The following is an 8,581-nucleotide window of genomic DNA, read 5'->3' as shown; positions in this document are numbered from 1 at the left end:
TTTGCATTTCCCTAATTACCAGTGATGCTGAACACTTTTTAAGATGCTTCTTAGCCATCCTTATTTCTTCTTTTGAGAACTCTCTGTTCAGTTCCTTAGCCCATCTTTTAATTGGATTACTTCTTTTCTTGATTCTTTATTTTCGAGTTTGTTATATATTCTGGTTATTAAACCTCTGTCAGATGTGTCGCTGGTGAAGATTTTCTCCCATTCTGTGGGTTTTCTCTTCTCTTCCTTGGTTGTGTCTTTTGACTTATAGAAGCCTTTTAGTTTAATGAGGTCCCATTTGTTGATTCTTGACCTTATTTCTTGAGCAATAGATGTCCAGTTTAGAAAATCCTTTCCTACACCTGTGTTTGTAGGTTATTGCCAAACTTTTCTTCTAACAGTTTTAGAGTTTCAGGCTTCACATTGAGGTCTTTGCTCCATTTGGAGTTGACTTTAGTGCAAGGTGAAAGATAGGGGTTTAGTTTCATTCTCCTACAGGTGGAGATCCAGTTTTGCCAGCACCATTTGCTGAACATGCTGTCTTTCCCCCAGTGAATGTTCTTGGCCCCTTTGTCAAATATCAGGTAGCTGAAATACCAAATGTTGGTGAGGATGTGGGGAAATGGGAATGCTCATCCACTGCTGGCGGGATTGCAAACTTGTCCAACCCCTATGGAGAGCAGTACAGAGAACTGTTGAAGAACTACAGGTGAACCTACCATTTGAACCAGTTGTAGCACTCCTTGGCATATACCCAAAGAACTCATCCTGTTGCAGAGACACTTGTACATCCATGTTTGTTGCTGCTCTTTTCACAATAGCTAAGAGATGAAAGCAATCGAAGTGTCCCTCAACTGACGAGTGGATAATGAAAATGTGGTTCATTTATATGATAGAGTTTTACTCAGCAGTAAAGAAAGATGAAATCATGAAATTTGCAGGTAAATGGATAGAACTAGAAACTGTTATACTAAGTGAAGTAACACAGACTCAGAAAAAAAAAAGATGTATATTCTCCCTCATATGTGGATCCTAGCTCCAAATCCTGATAAGTGATTATGTATCCAGACAGGAACCAGAAAGGCAAAGGAAGAGAAAGAATCTGGAAGAGAAGAACAGTTGGAAACAGTGTTAAGAAGGAAGAGTTGGATAAAAATGGAGTTATTTTAAGGGGAGGGGGAGGGAAGGTTGTCTACAAGGAACCTAGGAGATAAATGGAAAGAAGGAGCTCAAGAGAGGTGGTACCATAGGAGAAGGGTGTTATTAAGGGAGAAATGGGAAAAGGGGGGCATCTTAAATGGGGAAACCATGGTGGAGGTGTTAGACAATGCAAGAGATAAATAATGCCTAGGTAGTTTTAAAAAACCAGAGGGAACCATATTAGTCCCACAACCTACTGATAAATTATAAATACAACTAGATCAAAGAATATAATATTTGTAAAGGCAAAGTTTATCTGAGAGTGTTTGGTCTTTACCCAACCTTTATCTACATGACACATGGTAATTAAAAGTACCAGACTGGTGGAACTAACATTCTTGGATGTTTAACAGACATACTTTGAGGCCTATACTAATATGGTCAGAGGGATTTAAAGGACAGTTTTTGCCCCTTGCCCTCCAACATCAATTAACCAGGCAACTATGGAACATTTCCTAAATGTCCTTTAACTGTGGTGAGTCACCTGTCCTCTTGTTCAGGGAGGCCATGGAGACCCCACGAGATGGACTTGAACCAGTGTCAAGTCTACAAAGGAGGGTCAACACAGAAGAAACATTTCCTCCATGCTTCCAAGCGAAGCCAACCATGGTCAAGCAGGACCTTTGACTTATCTTCACATAGGCAGAACTGATAAAAGAAAGGAGCCAGGGGCTCCTCCCAAGCCCATGTGACCCCTAAGGAACAGAAGCTAAAATGGCCTTAAGAGTAAAAATAAATTGATTATCTGGGTCAATTGTAGGTCTTAAACACCCATTAAACACCCTTAAAAAGGAATGTATAACCAAAGATTAAAGGGCGCAATATGATTTTTAATAGTCCATGTGTGTACCTAAAGACTACATAACAAGAAACAATGCCAGACAGGAGATATTTCCTTTGAGTTATTGCCAGGGTGGCCCAAAAGACTCCCAGACAGTAACCCAGCATAGAGCTGGGAAAATGAACAGCAGACCCAAATCTTATCTAAAGGAATATTGACAACTGATTGCTGCTAGATGAGGAACAGCTGATCTTCCTAAAACAAGGATCTCTAGATACACTGACTACATTCAGCGGATGGATAAGCACTGGGGAACAGCTGGGGTGCTGACAACACAGTGGACAGTAACAGGGATGTCAGAGTATATGGACTCCAGTGTGTGGGGGGCGGTATGGGAGGGTGCTATTTGGTAAGTGGGTATATAGATGAATAAGATTGTTTGGGATGTTCTGTATGATATACACAAAAAAAATCAACAAAATTTTTAAAAAAGATATATTCAATGAGGAAGCATAAAAATTTACTTCATGTTAATTAGGAGAGGTGATAAACATTACCATTGAAATCTCCCTGATGACTTTATATCCATACTCAGATGCCAAGGATCTGTGTGTGACTGACTGTGACTAGTAATAATCAGGTGCATAGAGATTAAACACACATGTGCAGACATCTAAATGTTAGTAGCATTAAAAATGTAGGACACAGCACATTTTAAAATAAAATGGAGATCTTTTTTAAAGGTTAAAAACTCATTCAATTTTATGTCTTACAGGGTTTATACTGAATTCAATATTGTATAATTGTATTAATTCAACTGTGAACCTAAAAATTTACAGCCACTTTTGATAGTGATGGATCCTTGCTCTGGAAATTGTTACTGAATATGTTAAAGCTGTAATGAAATGCTTCAAAAAAAAAAAGAATGAAAGTAATGGACAGTGTGAAGTTAATGCAGCGGCCTCGTGGTCTGGGAACACAGCCTCCCTGTCTGCCCTCTGCCACCCTTAGCCCAGCACGCGCTCAGGTCAGCATGACTGTCCTATGACTGCTGGCTTCCAGTAAGCATGAACGGGAAGGGACTGTGAAAGCATTGCACATGCTAACCATATTACTCTACTTAAAGTACTACTGAAAATTTTTTATCCTATTTTACAGCCAGGCTTGAATGCAAACAAAAAGTTTCATTTGCTTTCCTTCATCTCCTGAGCTCTAGATTAAAGTTCAAATCACAAAACTAAGGGGAATTCTGGAGTGTATCTGCAGAAGGAACACTAAGACTCGACCTGAAGAGACCAATTATTGTTGACTGACTTGAGAGCTGTTGACTTACACATAACATGAGACCTCTACCAAGAGGGGTTGGAGGGTAGTGTGGCTGACAGCTGTCACTCCAGGCAGCCACATCCCACACTCCAGTTCACTGGTTGAGACTCCTCTGCATCACTGTGATTTATTACACTCTGCTGCTCAAGCTCCTTCAAGGAAATTGACAGTAAAAATTCATTAACTTTCATTTAATTAACTTTATCTGACAATTAATAAAAAATGTTAGTCTTTCCATTTATAATTTAATTACAAAGTTAGATAATAAAGTTCACTCTTGATGTTCACTATTCCATACCAACACAATTCAGCTTATTTAAAATTGAAATTAAGCTATAACTTTCAACATTTCTAGTATTTAAGTAACTGAAAATTTCTTTCCTTGATTTATCTCTATCACAATAACCACAATTAGCAATCTCCAGTTTATACTTATAGATATACATATATTTACAAACATATACACAGATACTATATATGTACGTATGTATGTGCGTGTACTTTGGATGTATGCCTTAAATTCATATGCTAGGTACTTAGTCTTCAATGCAGCAATGTTGGTAAATGGAACTATTGACAGGTTATTGGGTCATGATAGCAGAACCCTCATGAAACTATTTAGGCTGTAGTCTTGGCAGTGTGTCAGAAACCACAGGAGTAATTATCACAGAAGTGAGCACAGAGCCTGGCCCTCATCCTTTTTTACTTGTGTAGGCACACTTGCTTTAATACTATGATCTAATACAGAGCTAGAGGCCTCTCCAAGCTGGCACCAATGTTCACTTCAACTTAGAATCAATCATGAACCAATAAATCTCTTCTTTAAAAATACCAAATCTATGGTCCTTAGTTATGGTAACAGAAGACCAAGTAGGCATCTAATTAATAATAACGACAATACTAGCAATAACAATGGTAATAATGCTAACAACAATGGTATTTGCCTCTTGATTAGTACCAAGCAAGTACTTTCTAATTAATATTTGCAATATCATTAAAAGAGTATTGTGATTATCCCAATTTTGTCAGTGAGGAAATGGAAGTTGAGAAAGAGTAGTCTGTTTGAAACCTCATATCCAGAGAGGGGCCCCCATCCGAATGCAGTAGGATGGAACTTTAACTCCAAGTGTGTTACCCTGAGTCCTGACATCACTGAATCCCAAATATAATTCTAGAATAATTATTTCTATGTGTTTAGAAATATTTTTAAAATTACATTATTGCCTAGGCTTATTGCCATGTTATTTTGTTAAATGTTGTGTGCTAAACTGTCTACAAAGTGGTGGACAAAAATCTGTCTTTCACAGTAGTCACAGTACAGGTACGTTTGTAGAATGGTATAAAGTCAAATAAGTTTTGTCATAAATTTCCTGAGAACTGAAACAGAGTTTCAGATTTTGAAATGGTATGCGATGAGGATGTAGTTATGCTTATCAGCACCTGCATTTATAATTAGGGATTAGTGGTATTAATCCAGTATTGTATGCAAACTGATGCTAATATGTACCATCAGTTGATTACATCTGTGCTGCCTCCGTTTCTGAGTCCTCTTAATCTGTGACTCAGTAATCACACCATCCATGGCTTTCGGGCTTTCTCATTAAGTCTAACCCCCTGGGTGGAGAACCAGAGAGATGAAAACAGAAATCTTGGATCACAGTCATTTTTTTACTCAGACTTAGGGAAAATTGTCATTACCATTTATCGTTTTAAAAACTGCCTGCTTTTGGTGGTGATTAATATAGAGAACCATGACTGACCAACAGTAAGAGGCTGCAGAGTGCTTATCCCTGAGTAGGACACGGGTATCAAACTTCTACCTCCCAAGGCTCAGGGATCATTGCAGTAGTGGGGGCAGAAAGATTGTAAGAGCAGAGGTGGTGGATGGCCACAGGAAACAGTTTTCCAGACAGATGGTCAGTTACTCGTATGAACTCTCAAACTCACAGCAATGGTAAAAGCATGGAAAAGTCCACCTTTGCTCCAAGACAAAATTCCAGCACAGAAGTGAGGAATTGTGTAAGAAGCCCCACCTCTACCTGAGGAACTGTTGTCAACCTAGGATTGGTAAGAAGGGGAGAGTTAGTCCCATTTAAGGGTGAAACTCTTCATAGCTTGACCAGGCTCCAGTGGATGAGCCCATGCTGAAGATTAGGACACAAACCTGACTCTACATATCAGAGTATGGGGAATTGGGTTGAAGGTAGTAAACTGGGGAGCAGATAGGGGAGGGAATCAAAATACGATCAAAATATACTGTTTGAAATTCTCAAAAAGTTAATACAAAATTTTAAAAAAATTTTTAAACTACACACTTTTTCTCTTCAAAATCAAATTTTGGCTCCAAATTTTCTACAAGTTTCAATTTTGTTTGTATATTTATCTTCTTATTGCATTATTCAACACTAAAATTATATAGAATAATGTAGTCTTTTTAAAATTTTTATTTATTGTCTTATGTGTATGAGCATATTGCCTATATGTGCACCCGTATTGTGCAATGCCCACGGAGGTCAAAGAAGGTGTCAGATCCCCTGAAGTTATGGATGGTTGCTAATCACTGGGAATCGAACCTAGGTCCTCTGCAAGAGCATTCAGTGCTCCTAATCACTGAGCCATCTCTCCAGCCTCAGAATACTGTAGTCTTTATGAGACTTAGAACACATTATGTGTTTTCTCTCTTGACATTATTTTGTTACGAATCTTTGCTATATTAATGTTATCTTTATCATACCTCTAGGACTCATGACCGTTTCTTCAAGTATAATATGGTTTCCTTATCTATGTCCCCCACTCTCGTCTTTTCCCCTAGTCTTCCTCCACCAACTTCGTGTTCTAGAAGTGTTTCCAAGGTCTGTGCAGTGAAATTCTGATGTAGATGCTCTCCGGTTTTAGACTTGGCATTGTTAGGAACCTAATCCTGCTTTCTTCTTAGTATGTGTTGTCTATTGTGGTTGAAGGGAAAACGAAGCAGGATGCAGTGGCTAAGAACAGACCAAATGCAATCTGCTGACTTGGCAAGGCGCTGATGTTCTTTGGAGATCAGCTCCTCATGTGTAAAACAAGCATGAGAGCCAACTCCCCGGGAGTGTCTCAGGACGGAATGAGGAGACAGGGAGGACGTTGGGAGACTATCTGAACAACTCTGGGAATATGTAATCCATACTACAGTGTTTCCTCATGTATCATTAAAATACTACTCACATTTAATACATGTGTTTCTGAAGTAAATATCAAAGGCTTTTCATGGAGTGTTTAGAAATGAATCATTATTTAAAGTTTGAACATCTTTTCATTTTGACACATGAGACAAAAGTTCACCATGGATAAAGAGAATCCTAGAAACCTAAAAGGGATAGTAATAAAAGAACCTGCTAGATTCTTTCACAAAATAGGAAAATCAGTATTATAACTATAGGAAGAGATTTCATGAATGGAGCAGATATTTTTCTGACTGGGCTGAACAGCATTCATTAGTCTCTTGGACAATCGCAATGAAACTTGATGCCTTCACATCTTGCTATACTTCAAGCATAGCTGTAACTCTGATGTGCCTATGATATGGTTAATTTCTAAGTTTGGAGAGGCATAGGATGGATATAATATTTATAGTACATTTTCATCAAAGAAAGGAGCTATAGACATATAGAACTAAGAAATAGCATACAGAATGAATGTAGATCAAGAGTTGAATCCTGTAGAAAAGACGGTAATTCAGAATGGCTTGAACCTCATCATTTGAGTTAAAGCCTGAAGACAAGAAGCAGTCACATCACTGAAACATCTGAATAAGGGGACTTTCAGTATCTAGTGAAGAAATAAGTCTGTGAAGCTAAAAGTACAAAACAAACTTCATAAAACTGTAAAAATGACAAAGGGCTCAAGACTGGAAATGCAATCAGAATGTTGGAAGGTGAAATTTTATACCAATCTGCAAATAAAGACAAAATATATTTAATGTTAAAAGCCTATGCAAAGTATAAAACATCAGAATGATGTGATATAGCAATCATGGCCATCATGTAGAAACTAATTATAAAGACATATATGTGTAGTATGTCCAAAGACTTGTCTGTGTGCCTGAGGATTTTTTTTTTTTTGGTCATTTTGAGACAGGGTCTCCCTGTAGTCCCAGCTGGATGGGAACTCACTATGTAGACCCAGGCTGGCCTTGAACTCACAGAGATCTGCCTGCCTCTGTTTCCCAAATGAGTGATGGCATTAAAAAGCACACCACCATGGCCATCTTATCAGGACCATTTTTGAAAAGGAGGCATTTGAAAAAGAACAGATAAAAGAAAACCTTTATGACCTCCAAATTTGCCTGAAAGCACAAAGATTTAGTAAGTTTATGCCTCTCTTTTTTCTGCCTGAAAGAACAAAAGTTAATCACCAAGGACAACTGTTGATTTTGATCTATAAATTAAATTTTCGTTATTAGCTATTATCTCAAATTGATTTCTCACATATTGTCTTTGCACAATTAGCTATTCCTAAAACATGGAGACCTTCCCTGAAAGGAGGTTTACCATGACTATGGAGAGAGAGAGAGAGAGAGAGAGAGAGACAGAGACAGAGAGAGAGAGAGAGACTCTACCTTTAAAGAATTGTTTTGTATTACAAGTTTTGCTTCTTTTTAATATTTTATTTATTATCTTTATTTTATGTGTATGAGTCTATTGCCTGCATGTATGTAAGTGCACCCTTGCTGTGCAATTCCTGCAGAGGTCAGAAGAGGGTGTCAGAGTCCCCTTGAACTTGAGTTAAGGATGGTTGTTAGCCACACTGTGGGTGCTGGGAATCAAACCCAGTTCCTCTGAAGGAACAGTCAGTGCTCCTAATGCTGAGCCATCCCCCCACCCCCTATGTAATCTATTTTTAAGTAAGATTGTAAATTCATACATTCCCTATGATTTTTCAGACGTGTTTGTTAGCAGTCATTTCTTCTTCTGTCTCTCTCCACATTTCCCTCCCTCCGTCCTCACAGGTAAAATCTCCCACCGCATTCCCACTTTTCCCATGATAGCAGCGGCCCGTTTCTCCTCCTCTCCGGAGCTCCTTCTTGCCCCTTCCCCCATGTTCACTTTTCCTTCCTTTGCTCCTGTGATTGCTTCAGGTTATAGACTCAGTCTAAGGGTTCAGAGCCAGGATCTCCAAGGAAGAGAGAACATGCATTTGTCTTTCGTGGTGTAGGTTACCACACTCACTATAATGCGTTCCTGCTTCATCCATTTACCTGAAGATTTTGTGATTTCATTTTTTTACACCTGAATAGAAGTCTATTGT

This window comes from Nannospalax galili, unplaced genomic scaffold (genome assembly GCF_000622305.1).
Source record: "Nannospalax galili isolate Female #2095 unplaced genomic scaffold, S.galili_v1.0 scaffold1064, whole genome shotgun sequence".
Taxonomy (NCBI): Eukaryota; Metazoa; Chordata; class Mammalia; order Rodentia; family Spalacidae; genus Nannospalax; species Nannospalax galili.
The sequence above is the reverse complement of the archived record's forward strand: the minus strand, read 5'-3'. Positions refer to the sequence as shown.